Genomic DNA, 23,757 nt, shown 5'->3' on the forward strand with positions numbered 1-23,757 from the left:
GAGTTCCTGGATTATATGTACCTTTCTCATGAGTTTTTCTTGAAAGTTCTGTTTATTTTATTTTATTTTATTTTATTTTATTTATTTTATTTTTTTTTTTTTGAGATGGAGTCTCGCTCTGTCGCCCAGGCTGGAGTGCAGTGACCCAATCTCGGCTCACTGCAAGCTCCGCCCTCCGGGTTCACGCCATTCTCCTGCCTCAGCCTCTCCAAGTAGCTGGGACTACAGGCGCCCACCACCACGCCCGGCTAATTTTTTGTATTTTTTTTTAGTAGAGACGGGGTTTCATCGTGGTCTCGATCTCCTGAACTCGTGATCCGCCCGCCTCGGCCTCCCAAAGTGCTGGGATTACAAGCGTGAGCCACCGCACCCGGCCGAAAGTTCTGTTTAACTTGTAACATCATCTCACTCTCAGTAGCCTTTTTCAGATTTGAAAGCTGCCTCCAAACTTAAAGAGATTCCAAATAATGGTGTATGTCTCCATTTCTTTTTTCCTGAATTCTATGCAGTAATATTTTTCTATATTTATATATTTATTTACTTAATTATTTACTCAGTATAGTTTTTCCAAGTGTCCTCATCACAAGTTTTGGGTCAGTTTATGTAGTAAGCTACCAGAGGCATCTGACAGACCATGTGTTAACTAAATTAGTGAACTACCTATCTGGTCTTCAATGTTAAACTCAAAAGATTTGGTTCATCAAAACCAGTAAATTACCTTTGTAACAACTGTATTTCAGATTATTTCTGACTCTTTTTAAAAGAAGATCTAAAGTCCCACACTATCATTAATTAATAAGGCACTCAGTCAGAAAACAGAAACTACTTTAGAACTGTCTTACATGTGCTAGAATACTATTAATTAATTTGGGAAAAAAAGTGAAGTTAAAATTTATATGTGCTGAGTAATTTAAAGTCTTTAGCTCATGGTTTTATTTTTGAAAAGTATATTTCTTTTGACAAGTTTTCATTTGCAATAATGAGCAGATAAACCAAAAAAATGGTAAGGATATTTAGAAGATGAGTACAAATGTCATAGAACTTGATAGTTTTGGGTACATGTTTATTCACATTTGTGTATGTAGTTTTTTCATGAGTATATCAGCTGTTAAAAATTTATGCATCTAGCCCAAAGATATAAGAATCCATGAATAAATAAATAAGACTTTGAATGCATTTCAGAGAGAAAGAAAGCACCAAAAATAAGGAGCTATTTAAATCTGTTTAACTATTTGAAATGAGAATTATTTGGCATTCTAATTATGAAGAGATGCTTCGTTTAAAAAATAAGCTTACTTAGGGATTTTAAGGTCTGCTGTAGTAACCAGAATACAATGCAATTTGTTGCTGTTATTGGCTCACAGTTACAATGAAACATCTGATAGGGAGTTTGAAAGAACGGAAATCAATTGAAAGCATAATGTAAAGGCATTTAAAAAATCTTAATGCAATTCTCAGCCAGCTTTTTTTGTTGTTTGTATGTGTGTTTACTTATTCATTCATTCATTGTATATAGTAATATATTTCCATGTTGTAATATTGAACCATGCTTACTATACATCTTTTGTGGTATCTGGTGAATTATTTCTTCACTCTCACTAAGAAACAAGGAAAGCTTTATCATGGTGTTTAATTTTATGCTAATCATTGAATCATCTGTGTAAGGATTTATTTAACAGATATGCTGATTTATCACAATGTTACCTTCTTTATTGTAGAAAGTAAAATGTTTCCTTTTCAAAGTTCCCCTTCTTGTTAAAGAACAAATCATAAGTGTTAGAAATAATAGTTTCTTTTAAAGACTAACTTTCTTCAAGCCTCCTTGCTTTGTGCTAATAACTCTTTGTTAAGCCCTATCCTATGTAACTGTTGGACATGCTCATAGGTACGTTCCAGCTCACATCCTATGCCCCTTCCTTATTTGGAAATGTTATTGCTTCCTTAAACGTTTCATAAGCAACTTCTTTGCTCTTCCTTGCACTTACCTATGTAGGAAAGTTTTAGGATATTAGCAAATTCGGCATCAGTTTAAGTGTATGAGGTCCTGCTGCAGCCAATGGACGCAGGACACAGCAGTGAGGACTACCCAAATGTGTAAGGGATAAATACATCTGCTTTTCCTTTGTTCAGGTGTGCTCTCACCATTGTTCCATCTGCAACTGAGCACCCTTTCTGCTGAAAGTAAAGATGGCCTTTCTGAGAGATCTTTTGTCTCCGTGCTGACTTTTTTTTGCAGCACCCATTATCTATTTCTAACAATTTTCGTACTTCTAACATTTATCATGGTTTACACAGAAACTTCATAATGAAGTGAAAGTGGCAGGAATTTTGTAGCTCCAATCTTGAGTTTGACTCTTTTGACTGTGGAGATTTTTTAAGTTTTCTGTTCCTCAGGAATTATCACCTGATGGTGTGTTGTAGAATAAAACATGTCAGTATAAATGCTTGTTCTCTCTGCTTCTCACTGCCTCAAGAATCAATTCTTAGTCTAAAATACGTGGACCTTTATTATATTCTATAATGAAGTTTTCTAATTATTTCCTGTTGCTCTTGTTACCCAAATTATTTTGACGTCTTTCAAAAGTTAAAATGGTATTATAAAAAAGGAGTGTTGGATTTAAACTCAGAAGGACCAAAAATAGAATTTTCCCTCTAATACTTCTTAACTGTTGGATCTTGGGCAAGTTACTTTATCATTCTACTTTCATTTTCCTCATCTGTGAGATGGAGTTAAAAATGTCCACCAAATGGTATGGTTACAAGGATTAAATGAGACACTATATGAAAACTCATTAGCTGAGTTGCTGGCAGAATGTATGAATTCCGTGAGTCCTCCTTTCTTCCCTGCCTTTCTTTCTTGGGAGCAGACATTATAGATTTTTCCCTAAAACATTCCATTCCCCACTGCACTTATTGTCTAGCGTGGATTGGGTCTATGGCTGATCAAAAAGAGTACTTGGTGTTTCAAACACAACTTGATAGTCAACATGCTTCTTCCTTGATATTGCCTTCATCCTTTTTTTCCACACATATGTGTGAGTGCCTGCTGTACACCAGGCACGCTCTTGGCGGCTTGCTGAAACCACTGTAAGAAACGGCATCTATTAAGACACTGCTCTGCCAGAACTTGAGGGTCAACTGATTGATCAGATAAGATAAAAATAGAACAATAAAGTCATAGAGGTGAGGATGGCAGTGAACAGCCTTCAAATAGCTATGTGTTATAATCCTCCCTATTGTTATCCACATCCCAATCAGTGTCTTATCCTTCATGAGTGGGGTCTTTTTCCTTTCGGTCACAGCATCAAAAAATATTTGGTGTCTTTGGGGCGTGATTGTTTGAAAAGAGGCATGGGGAGAGAGAAAGTCCTCAGACTGGTGTATAAGGCTCTTTCTTGATGGGCTGCCTACCCTTCCTACATAACCTTAGTATCATGTACCCACCTACACATACACACATCCTGAGCTCTGTCCATAGAAACTACCCAATGTTATTATTCTGTGTGTGTGTCTTCATATGTGCATATGGATAACGGGTTGACTAAACATTCATTTGAACCACATATATGCAAAGTGGCTTAAAAATACCAGGTACTTGACTGACTGATCCACTTTTTATTTGCTCATGGATGACATTTAGACCCAGAATTGAAGAATCATACATGAACAAGATGGAAATTATGCCCATATTGGTCTCTGGAGATGATGGCTTTGAGCAAATGCTTGGGTATTTTGTACAAGGATGTACTGCCTTCCTTATGGTCTCATCTTCTATCGGCACCTGCCTCTGATTCTTTAGGCTGCCGCATTTCCTTCCGTCCTTTCTTCGGCTTGGAAAGCTGATGGGATTGGGAATATGTGTTTCCTGCCCGGGTCTTCTGGCAGTGATTAGATAATCTTATCTACTTTGGAAAGATAAGCAAACAAATAAAAAACTTGGAAACAAACCTTTGACAGCCTCTCATGGTAAGAGCATGCCCAACTTTCTGCTCTCACACCCCACTTGCATGTACTCAGATTCTTTTCTTGGGTAGCATGGACCACTGAAGAAGGTCTGTACCTTTCATTAAGCCTGTGTGTAAGTCCCATTATTACATTATCATTTATTTTGCCTCATAGCTTCCCATGTTGAGGAAGACATTACTTATTGGTGCCTTGGTGGAAGACACGTTTCTTTCTCTCTGTGTGCTATTTGAATGGGCTGTTTGTTGCGGCTCATCCTCAGTTGGGACTCTTTCTAGACACTATCTCTGTGGCCTCCAGCTCTGAGGTCTAGAGTCACATCCAGAGTTTCTGAGAGATAAGGTAATGGATAAATTTCAAAGTAAAGTAAATATATGCAAATAAAAATGAAAGTACTGCTTGCTGAGCTGCTTTGCAGAGGCTCCACAGATGCTCTGCACATTTCTCTGAGTTAGGCTCTACTTCATGAACTGAAGATCCTAAGGCCTAGAGAAATGAAGCTATTAAGCCAAGTGACAAGTCGGTGAAATATCTTTGTATTTCACCCCAGCTCTCTTTTGCACCAAAGCGTCATCTCTTTCTGCTCCACTGTATCACCCTGAATACACACAGGAAAGAAGGCATAATGAGAAATGGATGCATTGTTAAGACAATATATCTCCAGGGAAGAACAAGAAAATTCCAGATCTCAAACCCAAGTTTTGCCATTACTACCTGTATCCTCAGTCAAATTTTGTAATCTCTAAGGACCTCAGTGTTTTCAACTCTAAATGAGTCTAGCAATGCCTGCCTGAAAGGGCTGTTGTGATGATAAAATGTGAATAAAAACACTTTTCACTACGTGGAAAGTGCAATGAGGGCTAAGACCCTTGAAATGTCTTTGAAATGCATGTTATTCATCTTAAAACTGAAATAATTGCCAGTTACTATCTGCATGGTCTCATCCAGTTCTTAGACTTCATGATTCTATCTTGATTGTGATCTGTGTATTTGATCCTTTTACTGTTGTCTGATTCTGTAAGTGCTTAATTCATCCTAACCCAAACAAAAGTGCATTGTTGTAGCATGTACAATATATCCACCACCATTCAGATTAAAGTCCAGACAGAATACAAAGATATGCCCTTGGGCACTGGCTCCTACCAAATCTGAGACATGTGCTGTGACAGGAATCACCACTCACACATTACTCATACAAATGCCAGTTGAGAGCAGGACTAGGAGGCCATAAGAGTTTTATGGCAGCCCTGGGCCATGCGAGTGCATAAGAGGTCCATACTCTAGAGGTGCAATAGCACAGCCAATAGCATTGCAACCTCTGGAGTCCCACTGTCTGAGTTCAAGTCCTGTGTGACTACTTTCTAATTGTGTGGCAAGTTACTTCTACACACAACTGTCCCATCTGTACAATGAGAATAATAGTAGCTTCAACCTTTCAGGGTTTTGACGAAGATTAAATGACCTAATAAGTATCCAGCACTTAGAAAAATATCTCACAAATAATATAAATTAGATATATTTCTTGCTTGATTCTCAAAATAATCCTGGGTAATAGGAATTGTAATAAGCAAATGAAGGTTTGACAAGTAAAACAATTTTCCCTAGATTATACCTCCAGTAAGGAGATGCATCTGGTATTCAAGCCCTGATTGTCTGGACTTAAAGCCTGGGCATCTCTAATTTAACACAACACTATCTGTGTCCAGTGAAATGATTATGTGTATGCAACTATAAGCCTGGAAAAGCAAATCTGCAATGACAGGTGTGCTACTCCAAAAAATTTTTCACAGTAAAATGTCAACACTAAGAATATACCTGCTAAAACTTAAAGATGCTTGAGGGACAACAAACCTTGGGGCAGAACACAGCCACAGAAAATAATGATTTAACAAGTTTTCTAACTATCAGGGAGCAAAATAATATAAACACTTAACTGCTAATGGCAATGATTATAAAACCAGTGGAGTATTTCATGAGATTTAGTGCAATGCTTACAAAATGGGGGTTATGTTTTCTCAACTTTTGAAAGTGAGCTGAAAATAAAATTGCACATCATTTTATAATTAAAGACTTTGGGAGCATCTAAAAATTTTTAGGCTCACCCCTGAGTTATGTTACTGTATTGCCTATTGTCAGTGAAAAATCAAATGGCTTTAGCAGTAGTAAATTATCAAGGTATAACCATTTAATAATCAGTGTGTTGAATGAGGCCCCAAATTAAACAAAAGAATCACACTGAATTCAAGATCATCTAAGAGAAAATCTACCAGCTAATGTTAGGTACAGAGGCAAGTAACCTAACATTGACTAAGTATCACTACTTAATGTTCCAGGCTCTGTCATGGGTGTTTTAAATGGCTGCTTCATATCATTCTCACAACAGACCTATCAGAGCTAATTTATTAACAGGTAAATAGTAACAGAACTATGTTTGAAAAACAGGTCACTACAACATGTCCTTCTTACTGTTTTTGTTTTTCTCATCTTTCCTCTTGCACCCTCTGTTTTTCCTTCTTTCTCTTATTTCTTTTTTGATTCCCACTTTCCCCAAATAATTTAACCAACATTTACTGAACATATATTACATATTGGACACTGGATTAGTTGATAAAGGTTGAATGGGGAGTGAAATCCTCTCCGGACTATTTCAGTGGAGCTGAACCTAAAGTGGAGGAAATGAACATATACTATTACACCCATGAAGGTAAAATGACACCTAAGATAAGTGCCATGAAAGAAGGAATATGATTCCACAGCAAAAAGGAATATGCAGTTAAAGAAGTCACACTTAGGAAATGATACTTTAACTGCTATGTAGAAAGTGAGCAAATTACATAGGAAAATGGATAAATGTGTGAGGGCTTGAGAAGTAAGATCAAGATGATTGAATTGTACATGAAGAGGCCAATGACCTAGGTGGGTGGATTACTGGGAGACAGAAGCAGGACAGGAAGGCTGAAGCACAAAGACCTAAGGTAGATAGTGAAAGATGAAGCTGAGTATGAGAGCCTTCTGAGTTCCTTTTAAAAATGTAATTTCACTGTGGTTTTGATTTGCATTTCTCTGATGGCCAGTGATGAAAAAAAAAAAAAAGAAAAGAAAACTGCACTTGTAACCCCTAAATCTATAAAAATAAAAAAATTTTAAAATTAAAAAATAAATAAATAAAAATGTAATTTCATTTTATTGTTCCCAGGATAAATATTTTATTTTATCTTAAGAAAAATAAAAAGCAATAATACATCAGTGTTTCAAAAAGTTGACTATGATGGCTAATAAAAAAAAAAAAAGGATAGATAGTTTGGGCGGGGGAGGAGAATAGGAATGAAGAAAATGTATCTGGTACTACCAAAAAGAAAAGGGAAATTACCATGCCCTGAGCAAGAAGAAATAATGTCCACAACTATAGAAGTAGCGGGGTGCTAGTGAAGATAAAGAGAAAATTCTTAAAAATATATCCTTTATGTGAACTCTGTTATTTCTAGGTATTAGCAATTTCCTTCCTAAATGTGATTAAGATACTCCTATTAGGATAAGTAGTATCTGAGATTGTCACTAAATGTCCACGGGGGCTTACCTCAGTCAATGAACCCAGTGGATTGGGAAAAAAATATATCACTGGGAAGAATATGAGGACACAACGGTAGTCATAGCATAAGTGTCATAGCTTATACAAACATTAATTCAAAATTGATCATGGACTTAACCATAAATCATAAAACTATAACACTTTTAGGAAAGAACATAGAAGAAAGTTTTTGAAATTTATTATTAGGTAAAAAGTTCTCAGACTTCACACCAAAAGTGTGACCATAAAAAGAGAAATTGATAAATTGGACTTTATTAAAATTAAAATTAAATTTTTTTGTGTTATGCAAGTTCCTGTTAAAGGGATGAAATATACCTACAGACTAGAATACAATAGTGTGGCCAGGCACAGTGGCTCATGCCTGTAATCCCAGCACTTTGGGAAGTCGAGTCAGGTGAATCACAAGGTCAGGAGTTCAAGACCAACCTAGCCAACATGGTGAAACCCTGTCTCTACTAAAAATACAAAAAATTAGCCAGGTGTGGGGGTGCACACCTGTAATCCCAGCTATTTGAGAGGCTGAGACAGGATAATCGCTTGAAACTGGGAGGCAGAGGTTGTGGTAAGCCGAGATGGCTTCACTGCACTCCAGCCTGGGAGACAGTGAGACTCCGTCTCAAAAAAAAAAAAAAAAGTACAATAGTGCTTATCTAATAAAAGACTAGTGTGTAGAATCAATAAATAACTCACAAAATTCAACATTAAAAAAGCAATCCAATTAGAAAATACAAAAAAGACATGAAGAGTCACTTCACCAAAGAGAATATATAGGTGGAAAATAATCCCATGGAATGATCATCAGTCATCAGGAAAAGAAAAAGAACTAATTAAAACCACAATGAGCTATCATGACACACTTATAGGAATGGTTAAGTTGAAAATTAATGGCAGCACCAAGCATCCAGGGATAACTGATGCTTCATCTATTGCTGGTGAAAATGTGAAACGGCAGAGCAACTCTAGAAGGCAGTTTGACAGTATCTTATAAAAATCAACATGCAGCTTCATAAAATCCAACAATTGTATTCTTGGGAATTATTACCAGAGAAATAAAAACTTACACTCACACAAAAAACTGTTTATAGAATCTTTATTCACATTAGCAAAAAATGGGAAACAACACTGATACCTTTAATAGGTAAATGGTTAACAAATGGGTATGTTCATAACATGGAGTATTACTCAGAAATAAAAGGACGTGAACTACTAATACAAGCAACAACCTGCAGGATTCTCAAGAGAATTACGCTGAGTTTCAAAAAAAAGCCAAAAAGATTACAAACTATATTATTCCACTTGTATAATGTTCTTAAAATGGCAAAATTATAGAAATGGAGAAGATTAGTGGTTACTAGAAGATTGAGTGGCATGTTTAAGCAAGAAGGAAGTGATGTAGATATAGAAGAGCAACATGAGGAATCCTTGTGGCGATGAAAATATTCCGTTTGTTGACTCTGTCAGCATTACCATTGGGAGCATGATGGTGTACTATAGTTTTGCAAGATGTTAACATTGAGAAAACAGGATAAAGGGCTAATGGGATACTTACATTATTTTTCTACCTGCATGTGAATTGACAATTCTATCAAAATAAAGCGTTCAATTAAAATAATAATTTCTCATAGAAACAAAGAGTAGAATGGTGGTGGGGTGAGATCCCAGAGATGGTCAAAGCATACAAAATTGTAGTTAAATAGGAGACATAAGTTTACCAGCTCTACTGTACACATAGTGACTATAGTTAATAACAACATATTGTAGTTTTAAAAATTTGTTGGCGTAAAAGAAAAGAACAATTGAAATACATTTCTATACATCTGGAAAATATCTGTAATATATTAATAAATAAAAGAAGTAAATTGCAAAGTAATACAAATAATGAGACTCAATTTCTGATCTAAAGAAAAAGAAAACAGAAAATTATATGTGTACATGTTTGTATAAGTGGATACACCCCAGACGATTGACACTGGTTTCCTCAGGGATAAACTTATTAAGTAAAGGACCACTATTTTTCTTTATATATTTTTGTATGGCTTAAAATATTAAACATCCATAGTTTTGTGATTAAGAAAAATATGAAAGATCATATTTTTGGAGGAAAAAATCCTAGCGTTTATAACACATAAAATGAATCACGTTTTTACTAAGTCTGGGTGTGTGCAAGCAAGTGTAGGGGCTTGCATAGAAGGTGGCCACCTTCTGTTTGGGTTTTCTGCCTCCTGCATAATTAGCTCCAGCTGCTGATGTACTTTACAGAGTCCCTGCAATTCTATGCGTCATGGTTTGAAAACCACTGCACTACACAGTATCAAATATATTGTCCATGTCTAAGATTATTGAACAGATGGGAAGTTCAAAGTCAGTGGGAAGAGCTCCATGGTCTCAGGCTGCACGTGACATTCAGAATGACCTCTCTAGTGACTGTTCACTTACCCCATATACATGTCCACATGGTCTCTTATACTTTTGTGAACATATAACCTAGGTCAAGGTCATCCTCATGAAAGTTGGGTGCCCTAGCCTGGATATAGGCTTTCTCTGGGAATACTATGTAACCACTCACCCTGTCAGCGTTGCTGACCCTGTGGGGCCTGCACTCTTTTTGGTAGTCCTGATCCTAAAGTGACTTCTACAGCAAGTTAATTACTCCCAAGTTCACGATTGTCTTCTAGATTCAAGGAAGCCTGCCATTCAAGTGGCTACTCGTTTCCCACGGAGACTCACAAATGTAATTGCACAAGTGCATTATGCGTTACTCATTTAAAAGATAGCTATGTGTTTAGGTCCGTGTGTGTGTGTGTGTGTGTGTGTGCGTGTGTGTTCCCCTAATATATACACATGTATCTTCATCTATTACTATTATTTCTATATCTCCATCTATATAAACACATATGTACACACACACACACACACACACACATATATATATATCTTTTAGAAGTTTTAGATTCTGAAGGCAAATGAAATAAATCCTTTCCATGGTAAAAAAAAAACAAAGTTTGTTTATTTCTAGTACAGTTTTCTCAAGTAAAATCCTTTTCATCTAACTTCCATTGCTTTCTGGAGATGGCCTTATTGCAAAGGGGAAAAAGACACAAACCAATATACACACAGCAACAGCAAGGCAATCCTTTCCTGTTCCACACATAATTAAAAACATAATACATTTTCCATTCTGTGACACTATCAACTTTTCTTCAGCTGTGTTTAATCCCATGACCTTGAAAGGCTTTAGTCAGAATAGAAAGAAAGGAGGAGGAATGCGGGGTTTGATCTTGCAAGTGGAAAGATTCTCCTACTTTGAGCCAGAGCTCCCATTTTGAGCCAGAATTCTGAAAGTGAATTAATCTTTTCACTTACTGAAGAGGCAAAAGACCCTTGAGTGCCCAAAGATGCTCAGAGATGAGTTTCTTTGACAAGGGCAGAGCCTGGGTCTTTACGTCAGTGATTGACAATAAGAAAAGAAAGAAATATTGGGGCAAGTGGAGGGCAGAATGCTTCAAAATCTCAGAAAGATAGAGTAGAAAACGGAAAATGTATCCCTTGGTCTTAATGGCTTAGCACGAACCAAAGTACCTCTTTGGAATGTGTAGAAGACATTGTACAGTTTCAAGATTTCACAGAAATTCATTCAAATGTTCTCCCACTAAAACAAATTAACACCTTTTTAGTGTTGGGAAAAGGTAGGGAGAAAAAATATTCTTAATCTTATCATCAAAAACAATGTGTTAACATTTAAGGTTATTTCCTTATAGAGTTACTCTATACTCCATATATGTACTGTATAATTATGATAATTCTGGTTTAAAACCATTTTTCCTATTTATTAAAGCTAAACACTTCCTCTATACTATAATAAGTTCTTGTTAGAGTAGAGTACATGGGAACAAGGAATATGATTTTGAGTCTGAGTCTTTCACATGTACATTTTATCTGATTTAGACAAAATTCTAATTAAATTGATTTCATTTTTCTCATTTTAAAATGGAAGCTTGAGTAATACATTCCTTATAGGATTGTTGAGATGATCAAATAATAAAATATAAAAATGATTACATAAAAATTATATGTTTATGACAATTTATGGTACATAGCAGTCAATAAAAATTAGCTAAAAATAATAACATGATTTGATACTCGTATTTTAGTTTATTCTATGACCGTCTAATAATTTAGTTAACAAAATAGCTATTGTTAGACTTTTAAATTATAGCCAATCTTTACTTTTAAAAACTGTCAAGATACTATGGATCACTTGATTTGTATTTTTAATTATTATTTATTTAGGATAGTTTCCCAGAAGTAAGATTGCTGTGCTAGCAGTTATTCTCTTTTTAATTGTTCTTGATACATATGAATTTTGTTTTCATTAGGAATTTATCAATCAATTTTTTATGTCAACAACATATGAGCATGTATATCTCTTAAATACATATTCAAGGACATAGTTTTATATTTATTTCTCTCAAATCAATACTTCATCATTGAAAATTGAGTCATTGTTTTTGTTATTCTAATTTAATGTTTTCAAATTTTATTTATTAGTTATATATCAATTATATATTATATAATTTTACTTGTTAATCAATTATATATTACTTATTAATTATATATTAATTTTAGTTTTTAACTATATATTACACATTTTTGAAATATTAAGTATCAAATAACCTTATCTTTTTATAAAAAATAAATATTCCATTCGAAGGTCAATCATTATTTCATATTTACACTGTTTATTTATAAATACTACCAAATCAATACTTTATGAACTTTAAAAAATTTCTTACAGGTGAACAAAATAAATGTAGACATATTTATTCTTGCTTACTTATATTGTTTATCTGTGTTAGGCTGGCAGAGGTATGTTTATGAAGGGCATCATAAATTGCTAAATTTACTTAACAAATAATTAAGCTTACTTGTCAAATGACTCATAACACAATTTGATCAAGTTCCATGGCTAAAATTATGTTATGACAAAACACTACAATAAGGGGCTGGTTGGTTCTTAAATATGTTAGATTTTAAAGGAAAAAGACTTCTATTTTTATGGTATCCGTTGACTTTTCAAATCATTGTGATATCATCATTCTCCTTTCCACCTCCGTGAATTCATCCATGCCATTTCCTCTGCCTGAACTGTCCTCCCAACAAAATCCTGCTCACCCTTTAAAACATACCTCTGACAACTCCTTCTCTGGGCAAGTCCTATGAGCCTCTCCTCTCAAGGTACATAGCTGCACTCGGCACTGCCACTCAGCACATACCTATCATAACATCTGCGTGGTTTTGGAATTACTTAATTTACATTCTCATTTCCCATATTATCCTGCCAGATTCTTGAGGTTAGTAATTGTCCCATTAGTCTACCAGATCAATGTTTGGCTTTAAAAAGGTGCTTTGTAAATATTAACATGGCTTCATCTTAAGGAAACTTTCCAAGTACGTGCCCATATGCGAAGCCCAGTGTCCTCTGGTCTGGTCAATATTTCCTCAATTACATTCTCTAAGATTATGGACTCTTATGGTGCTCTTCCCTTCTAGGGCCCATCAAGGCAAATTGGCATATTCTCCTGCTGTTTTGTCCACTGTATCCCACAGGTCGTTAGGTGGATTTGTGTTATTTTTGCACTTGCCTAAAAGTGCTTATTAAGTATAGTCCAGAGTTATATGGAGATTTTTTACCATTCAAGAGTGGATGCTGGTGGGTATACTGAGAGCCCAAAGGAAAATAGTAATATAAGATCTTTGCTGTAAGCTGAAGTCAAAATTTCATTGGCAATGTTGATGCTCCTGTGTCTGCTAATATCTTTGTCAAATACCATATGATGTAAATTGTTTGATCATGGTGAGAGCGTTTAGGGGAAGGGGTAGAAACATGCTGAAATAGAAGAATATTACAAAGTGTTGCAGTTGGAGAACAATTTCTAAATTAAATTTGTCTACATTTTCTTTTTAGTTAGGCCTGATGCAAATACATTTTTCACGATTCTGCTGGAAATCATGTTGCTAATTAAAACTCCTGTGCTATTGGAAACCCAGAATTGTCCTTTTCACTTTATACTACACAAAACCCCAGGTGCAATAGCAATGCAAATATTGTTCTGGGAGAGATAATAGTTTGTTGAATGAATGAGTGATCTAGTAAATTACTGCACTGCTAAAAATAGTAATTAACTGTGGATACACATGATAAATTTTATTTCTACCTCTCTTATTATATGCCTACATTTAGGATGGCATTTGTGACGCAGAGCAGATACTCAATGAATGTTTTTATTTAGGGAATAAAATCATTTGCCATTGTATATGTGCACTTTTTAAGTCCTCTCCCATTAGAAGAAAATCTCCGTGAAGCCAGAAATCTATTTTGTAGCTTCTATTTTCTGGGAAGAATCTACTGAAGTACAGACCCACAGTGGGAGGCCAGTTATTCATTGACTGAGTGGATACTTGGATTTAAAAGAAAAGCATCAACGCTGGACCATGGCACAGGATGATAACAAATTCATCAATGTAACAATTTTGCTGATTTCTAATGGCTGCCTGCCTATCACAGTTCCAATCAGATTGATGGTGTAATGAGCTAAATTTGCACCAAAATAACCAGCTTGATTACTGAGTGGTTTTGTAAGCTAAATTGACAGGAATGTAGTCATTAAATCCATTGTTTATCAATTGCTTTTTATTTATTTAATTGGGATAGATTTCTTTTGAAGCCATTCGACAGATGCTTGATTATGTTAAGATTTATTTTGTCTTGAAATGCTCAATTAAAGGGTCACTGATTATATCAGTCGGGGTTCAACCAGGGAGCAGAAAAGTCAGACAGGTAGTCAGGAAGGGAGGGTCACAGGCAAGCTCAAAGCCACAAGCACAGGTTGAAGCTGTCATCCACACAGTCAGGAAGAGAAGCTCAGGAGCAGGACTGGAACGCCATGGGGATGGAGCAGGCTGCTATCCACAGGTGGAATCTCTTCCCCCTCCCAGGGAAGCCACAGTCTTGCCTTGGCACCTTTCAGGGGATTCAGTCCGAGCTATGCAGTTATCCAGGACAATCACCACGACTTAAAGGCAGCTAACTGGGGCCTTCATTACATCTGCATAATCCATTCACAGCAGCACCTACATTATTGTTTGACTGAATAACAGGATATGTAGCAGAGTCAAACTTACACATTAAAAAAGCCGTCACATCTTTCTCCACCAGGCCTAAGATTCCACTCTTCTACACGGAGACAGAAGGTCAGGGAACACTAGGAGAAGGATTTTGCCACACACACACACACACACACACACACAAATCCATTTCATGAAGTGTTCTCTATTCCACACAGGCGGGGAGGATCCTACCAATATAAGCAAGCCCCTAGCTCACTAAATATTATTTGTCCCCTGCAGACTGGAAACTCTCCTTCCTTGCCTAGCAGCAACAGGCAGCTCAAATGTGGAAACGACTCCTGCCCTCCAGGAAGGAGGTCTCAGCTGCCAGCAAGGACCAGTGGGAGCCCCAGTTGCTTGAGATGGTCATGTTTTTTCTAAAATTTATATGAAAAGATGTGGGCCCTAAAATAGCTAAAATCATAAAAGATTAAAGTGGGAGGAATCACTCATTCAGTATCAATGCCTACTCTACAGCTGCAGTGATCATTTAGCCACACCAGTTTTGGTACGCTCTGTCCATTATGCTCCCAAGCTGGCCAAAGAGAGAATTAAAAATAGTATATAAGTCACTTCTGTTTTAGCAATTGACTAATGCTGTATTTTTTTTATACAAATATAATATTAAATGACTTCCAAGTTTTGTTAAATGTAATTTACTAATTGTTTCTGAAGTGGTGTCACCTTTCAAGGACAATGTAGTCTTCTTTCCTTTATAATGTTGTAATGAGACTTTTAAAAATATGAAAAATATTTGCTAGTTTTTTAGGTGTGGCTCTGTGCTTCGTGATTTGCCAGCACTGTCTTTAAGTCCTGCCACAGCTTATCGGCAGGTATTATTTATTCCATTTTACAGATGAAACTGGAGCTCAAGGTAGAAGTTAGATGAATCAGAATTTGAATTAAAACATTTTGAGTAAAAACCTAAGCTCTGTCATTGTGCAGACTCCATGCCCCTTTCACCAAAAAAAAAAAAGTTATTAATTACATCTACAGTATGTTTCCTTTAAAAAATGTTACTTTGGGAAAATGCATTTGTTCATACATTTGAAACATTTTCAAACATCGAGCCCCCCTTTTAACAGGATTTTAGAGCCAGTATGCCAGCAGCAGGAATACAAACACAAGCAAACGAAAACAGTTATTACTTTATAGTCACATTTCATTTTTATAAAATGTGTTTCATCAACTTTGTAACTGGTCTTTTTCTCTAGTCTTCTTTCTAAATGTCATCTATTTCTCAAATCAAACTCTTTCATAACATTTATCTGTTTAAGCAGGCATGCTACTGATTCTGAATGCAGTTGTAAACAGGAATTCCAAAATTAATTTTAGTTATAGAGGCATTTTGAAATAAGTGGATAACTCTTGTGTGGTTTTTTTTTCAATTTATACTGAAAATATTACAGTATTTAATATATTTGGGAAAATAGAAAAACAAAACAATTTATGCATCGTCACATCCCCTTAGTCCTAGAGTCAGGAAAATTGGCTTTTTATCTCAGTTCTGCTATTTAGTTGTAAGAAGTTCAGTCCCCACTTTCCTAATTCTAGACATTCATGCAATAATTATAATGCCAGCCTTATGGGTTATTGTGGAATAAATGAGAATGTATGTGGCATGCTTTCATTGTTTGGACACCACATCCTGGGATAGCCTATATTTCACACACATATTCTGTGTGGCTGCATTCATAATATGCACTGTTTTACGGTGGGAGCTACTCATTTTCAAACATTTGTTATGAAGTTTTGTATAAAAAGTCACATGCATGGATGGATGTGAAAGAATTTTCATTTTGTTTAGTCTCACCAGGAATTTAAGAGTAATTCCCAAATTGCTTCTGGGCCTTGACTTTCTGTCATGCATTCAAATGACAAAACCTTTTCCTGGAAGAATGTGCTACACCTGCTGCAGGTATGACCACCACCTTTTTGGATTTATCTGCCACCTTTTGGCTTCTGAAGTTTGCTCATACTGAATAAATTCTGATCTAAGTTCTCTGCATTCCTGGAAAATGGTTCATAATTCAGTGAAACTGTTATAGGTAAAGATGAAACAGAGAATTTAAGTGACATGTAGTAGATCTTGTGTTTGGTTAAATTCAGAACTAGAATTTTATGTTCATAGAAACTTGTTTTTAGTGTCTTCCCATTTTCTCCCACCTCCTCATACATGGACAGTGTTTAGATTGCTGTCATTTCATGAGATGAAGTGAGGGTGCTGCTGTTTTTCTGAGTCAGACCTCTGACCTTTCAGGGTGACGCTAAACACATTCTCATTTCACATTTACAGCAATTACATTAGAGATTCTTTACTCTTGAATTGCTCTTTCAAAGAGGACTTAATTCATTGTGTATTTTATAATGAATTTAATCAGTTATTTGAATAGCCAATATCATTAGAAATAAATTATTAAATTAAAACACTATATTTGTATATTATGTCATGATGTACCACCTTCATTCCTGTTTGACCTTGACAATGTAAATAAACCCATAAGTTACATATTATCGTTTCTAATGTGTTATGTAAATGAGTGAGCATAGGCTCAGGAAATTTGAGTGCTTAGCCCAGAGAAAGAAGGTGACAACGCTGAATTTTAATCTCTGTGGCACAATTTTATGTTCCCTTTAATGTACCGTAATATCATGTAACCTCCAATTATGCAACATGGATGAGAAACTAAAGTCTTTTAATCTATTGTTTGATATATCTTATCGCAGGCTTTTATATTTTCTCTCTTTTTGTGTCACACAACTCCAGTTATGCCCTTGATACAATCAGTCAGAATTATTTGCTATACAAGAGTCATTCATTGATTTGTCCATCCTTATACCATCCAGATATAAGCATTTCCTGAACATCTACTATGAGCAAGATACCATGTCAGATGCTAGATAAAAAGAACAGAGAAATAAAGTCTATTCTTAAAGGCAGCACAGTCAAGGGAGGTATGGACAAATGAATCAAGTGTGACAGTCACTCTGATGAGGGCTATGCTAAAGGTAAGCACAGGTGCTTGTGAGAATGCATAAGATAGAAAAGGAGAAAAATCTTAATATCAATGTCAAGTTTTTTTAAGACTGCTTAACTCACAAACTAAATTAAGCAAACAAAACAAAGTGAGCCTCACAAAAGGAGAAAAATATTAATAACAATGTGGACTTTTTTTTGAAGACTGCTTAACTCATAAACTAAATTAAGCAAACAAAACAAAGTGAGCCTCACAAAACTATAATCTAATTTGGCATAAATTACATTTAAGAGTAAATCATTGAATAGAAACCTGAGTTACTCTAAGTTTTCTGAAAATGAAGATCACAGAATGCGTGATAGGGCTTATTCTGTAACTTGAAAGAAGAAAGACTTTGTATTGTGAATGTATGGGCTGTTGGTGCCAAGCAAGATAGCATAGGAAAATGCAAATGCACAGGAATATTTATGCCAAATCCCATTGCTGATACATGCCTTTTAAAATGAATCCTTCAGGAAAATTCCATATTGGCTCTAAGGAAAACTTCCCTTAAACTTTGGTGCACTTTCCATACACAACTATATTCTTTTGACAAGAAGATGAATGTAAATTTTTTTATCATAACAGTTTTTCTTATGCTTCATCTCCTGCTTGGAAACCTTTCTCTATATTTATCTAAATGTCCCCAACCCATAAAGCCTTAGTTTTAACAATCAACTAATATTGGGCAATTAGGTAATGTGCCAGGTACTTCAGTAGACGCTTGAATTAGAAAGGCAAGTAAGACAGTTTGGTCCTGTTCCTCATAAAACTTTTTTTTTTTGTTTGTGGTGGATTTAAACATGGCACTTATTTCACAGTTATCTGATTACAACTATGTTAAGTGCTGCAGAGAAAGTGAGGATATAATGAGAGGGTGCTAATATATAATTGAGAATTAGGGACTAATGCCATAAAAATAGTATTTGAACAGAGCTCTGAAATATAAATTCCGATTAACTGAATTGAGAAGAAAAAAATATGTGATGAGGTCCCAGGGGCAGGTGAGTCCCTTGGAAGAACTCATCGAAAGCTATTGCTGCCGAATCACAGAAAGGAGATGGTGGTGCTTGTGGCTTACTGTAGGTTATACCAAATAAGGTAGACGCACATTTGTACAAGATCTTCTTGATCAATATTAAGACTGTAAGGGTACTTATTGAAATTTAAGTTATTGATTATTTTAAACACATTTATATTTTATAGACATATACTTGTCTATGGAGGTAAATATGAATTGAAAGGTTGATGTCACAAGACCAGACAAGAGAATATTTCTGTAAGGCAAGAGAAAAAATCTTATTCTAGGCTAGCATGTTACAGTGGAGATGGAAATAAATTGATAGAATTAAAACATATTAAACAAAAAAAGAAGTAAATATTTATTGATGGAATATGAGAATAAACAAGAGATGAGTGAAAAGCATCTAATCTCGTTGTTGGCTTGTGTGATTATGGTGGATAGAGCACAGATAGCTAGAGAATATAAGGTTAGAGATAAAGATCATGAGTTGAGTTTTCAGCATTGAGACTTTGATTACCTATATGAAAAGTCCAGATAGATGTATTGAGTAGAATTTTGAAGTATGGAACTAAGAAAGCAAGTCTGAATTAGGGATACAAATGTGGGAACTGTAAGACAGAAATTTGAGCCATTAGGATGGAAAATGTACATATATGTACCATTTGTACATATATGGCAGGAAGGGAAGAATATCTTTAAACAGAAAACCTTGAGAAGTGCTTATACATTTATCAATCCAGTAGAGGAGATTAAATTGGCAAATACAATAAATTAGGTATTCCTTAGCCCAACCAACTCCACTCAATCCAGATAACTTAAACTGAACATGAGATAATTCTGCTAACATCTGCCCTTGACCTAAGTAAAGAACTCTTTTTCTTCATGAGCAAGGCTAATTCCAAGAACTGCCTCTCTCACACCATCCTGCAATTCTCCATCATCTCATCAAATTAAAATATTTGAATACACATGAAGTTCATATGAGAAAATATATTATTTACAATAAAGGGAGCCATGTTTCTCCTGTTTGAGAAATTCCCAAAAAGTACAAAACAAAGAAGGTGAAATACCAGGGGAGTGAGCAAGAAGTGGCTGGGGCTCAGACCCCTGGCAGTTACTTGGCCAGAATCCCTGCCCCTGTTTTCCCCTGCCCCATACCCAAGGTAGGAAGGAAATGAAGCTCTCTGTCAGAGAAGGGAATTACAAATATAAAAACAGGTTAGGTGAAAAAAATGAATTCTGTGACATTGGAGTTAAGTTGAAGATATCAATATTAGCTCAGACTTAGGATAGAAGATAGATGATAGATGAGTAGATGGATAGATAGAGATAGGCAAAGAGAGACAGAGAGAGAGAGAGAGAAGAAAGATAGATGATAGATTTTCTAATTCTGTCAGTTTAGAGGGCGTAGAAGCAATGAAACCCCTATATCAATGAGCACATATAGTACCCAGATTTTAGCTTTCTAATATTCTCCACTAAAGGGAACAACTGATCTTTTTGAGAAAAAGCAAATTCCAGACTGTGTCTGGGAAGTGTACATGAGTCTCGAATATCTTCTTATTCCGGAAAGTAGAAGATTGCTTAAAAAATGATGGGAACTTATTAGAAGGACAAAAGAACCTATTTAAATGACTTTTACTGGTCTAGTGTGGGAGAAACTCATCATAACATAAGTAATGGTAGTAATGAGCCATAATCGATTGAATAAAATAATGCATTATTCTAATACTGACATACATATACATATATATGTATGTACATAAATACATAAGATAATAAAGTTCTTCCTTATAGGAGAAAGGCAATTAATAAATGTAGAAGAAGAAATGGAATTAGAAAATCACTATTTGGCCACCATCATGGTAATAATTGCTTGAGTCAAGAGTCATCAGTGGATCATCCTAATGGGTGAAAATTTAAGCACTAACACGATATTTCATGGTCTCAAAGCCTCTTCCTACAAGATGTTTATAATAAAAAATAAAAAATAGAAACTTCAGAGCAAAGAAGTCTGACAGACACTGCCAAAATCAGTCAAGCCAATATCATGTGTTTCCTAATACAATGCACTAAGAGAGGCACAATATCACTTCTGCAGCATCCTTGCCAAAAACACCTAATGATAGTTTTATTATGATGAAACAATGAACCACTTTCAAACTGAGGACATTTTATGAAATAATTTGTCAGAACTCTCAAAAATTATCAAATAAATGAAATATAAAAAAGAGCTGTTAATTAAGGACTTGGAGGACTGTTAGATTATACAAAAGTAAAAAGACTTTACAGCTAAATGCAACAAATAAAGATTCAATATTTTTATAAAAAACATTGAACAACTAGCAAAAGTTGTGATAATGTCTATATATAATGGCATTATATCAGTATTAAATTTTGATTTTAATTATTTTCCTCTAATCATGTGAAATTTCTATTTTAGAAAATATAGACTGAAGTGTTTTGGGATGAAGAGAATATGTATTGAAAAAAATACGTGCATATATGAAGAAAAAAGAAAATGGTATAAACTGTTAGCTCTTGGAAAATGAGTAAACAGTAAGGTAATTATTTGTGCTATTCTAACTATTTTTCTACAAGTCTGAAATTATATAAAAATGATATTTAAAAGAAAAAAATATGAGATAGATTTTTATGTGTATAGTTCCTGCTTATTGTAAACTTTTGAAATATAAAAGAATATGTAAAAAAAACAAATAAATGACCATTATCTCACCACTAAAATATATTCATTGTTAAAGCTTTAGTAATTACATTTCAGTCTTATATTCTCCACGGGAACACATACACACACCAATACACAATTTCAATACTTTACTTTCATTTGTTAATAAAAGCACATTTTCCTAGGTTTTAAAATATTCTTATATATTTTAATGAAAATATAATAGTCTATACTTCAAATATAATTCATTGAATCACTCTCCCCTTTTTCATTATTTATGTAATATTATGCACTTATATGTAGCACTATAATAAAAACACAATTGTGGATAAATTTTGTATGCATTTATTATTTCCCTAGAATTAGTTCTTAAGAGAAAAATTTCTAGGTGAGGTTATGTGAATATTTTTATTTCCTCTGAATATATGTCATGCCTCTCCAGTCGATTAATCATTTCTCTGCCTCTTCAGTCTCCTCAATCATATTTCTCCCCCTACTCCCTCTCAGCAAGTAACGTTTGTACCTAATACATCACAGAGAAGAAAGAAAGTATATCTTAGATTTTCTGCTAACCAGTCTAGGAATAGATTTGCATTTTTGCCCATTTTTCTCTTTCCTTCTGGTTACCCTTCCACCTATCCAAATCAATCTGTTCACTAGATCTTTGCATCTCCTAACTTTATTTTTCGGGATCCTTAAATATTGACTATCCCTTCTATATTATTTATATTTACTTTAAATATTTAATATTGAAATATACTTAGTTGTCTTCCTATCTGACAAACAGAATATACTCTCTCTTCTTTTTCAAAGTCAAAATTATTTGAATATTATTTATTCTGTCTCCAATTTATCACCTTCCATTCCTCAATGTTGTTCAACCTGCTTTTGTCCAAATAACCATGTAATAATAGCTTTTCAAAGGTCATCTCCCCCTTGACCTTTAATCTAATGCAGATTTTTTGGACTCTAATTCACTTGCTTTCCAATAGTTTTCAACAGTATTAAACATATCTACCTGTCTTTTCAGGTTCTATTCCCTTATCAGAATATTCCATCTGGATTCATAATTTTAATTATCACTTACCTACTGACAACTTCCAAATATTAGTTTTGTCTTAATTTCTCCATTTAGATGTATGTTCTATGCATGTAGGACAAGAATGTCTCAAACGCTTTCTATGTCTGTGGTGAGGTAACCTGAACACCTATGCATAACAGTCATTTTACATTGTAAATGCCTATTCATGGCCCGGATGAAGTTGGGTAAAGATTGAGTAGCTATTCTCCAAGTGATGTCTTAGGGATTCAGTCTCCTTCCAAAACGTGACTTACTCAGCAATTTTGAAGATCTAGGCTTCGGTGAGTGGAAAAAAATTAGAGTGGGAGATCCCAAAGGACCTTGTAGGCGCTAGAAATAGAAATGGTTTATCTACTCACATTCTGTTGGCCAGAAGTGGCAATGCCTAGATCCTAATGTGCTGGAAAATGCAGTTTTCTTAGCTGCTCAAAACGAAACCAAAATTTGATGAATGTATTATCTCAGCTCCTGTTCCCAGATGGAGAAAAGGAAAACCCATTCCTTCCAGTTCTTCCAATATTCCTCCTGTCTTCCAATATTCTTCCAATGCTCCTATCTAAATAATTGGCAGCCTCTTTATAATTGGTACATTTTTAGCTTCATATTCATCTTCCTCCCCAGTTTAAAACCCTTTAATCATGTGCCTTAAGATAGATGACACATTTGTAATTCTTAAGGTATCACACAACAACCTAAACAATCTGACCTTACTGGAGCATCATCTAACCCCCTATCATAGGTCCTCCAGTCACCCTATACTTTGATAATCTTTCAATGTGCTATTTTGTTTTCTATATAATATTTGACTGTAGTATTCCCTTCTCCCAAAATTGTTTGCCTAGCCCTTACTACATCAATTATATATTTTTTTCTTTAGATTAGATCTCAAATATTGCTTTCTCAGGTAATTTTTCTTTGATCTCACAGTTTAGAGAAGATCCTCCTATTCTACACTTTCTCAGTTTGGTGTGTTTTTCTTTCTTTTACATACCACAGTTATAATTTTGCATGTAACTGTATGGTTAATTGAAACATCTCTATCTCTTCCACATGTAATAAGAAGATATTCAGAGCAGAATAAATATCATTAATTTCCACATGTTATGCACAGGGCCTATCTCACAGCAGGACCTCAGTAACTATTTATTGAATGAGTAAATAGATTAATGAATACATGAGTCAAAGGCTTATTTTCTCTTATTGCAAAATGTTTCACAGGAAAGTCATCTT

The sequence above is a fragment of the Symphalangus syndactylus genome, chromosome 22, assembly GCF_028878055.3.
Source record: "Symphalangus syndactylus isolate Jambi chromosome 22, NHGRI_mSymSyn1-v2.1_pri, whole genome shotgun sequence".
Classification (NCBI taxonomy): Eukaryota; Metazoa; Chordata; class Mammalia; order Primates; family Hylobatidae; genus Symphalangus; species Symphalangus syndactylus.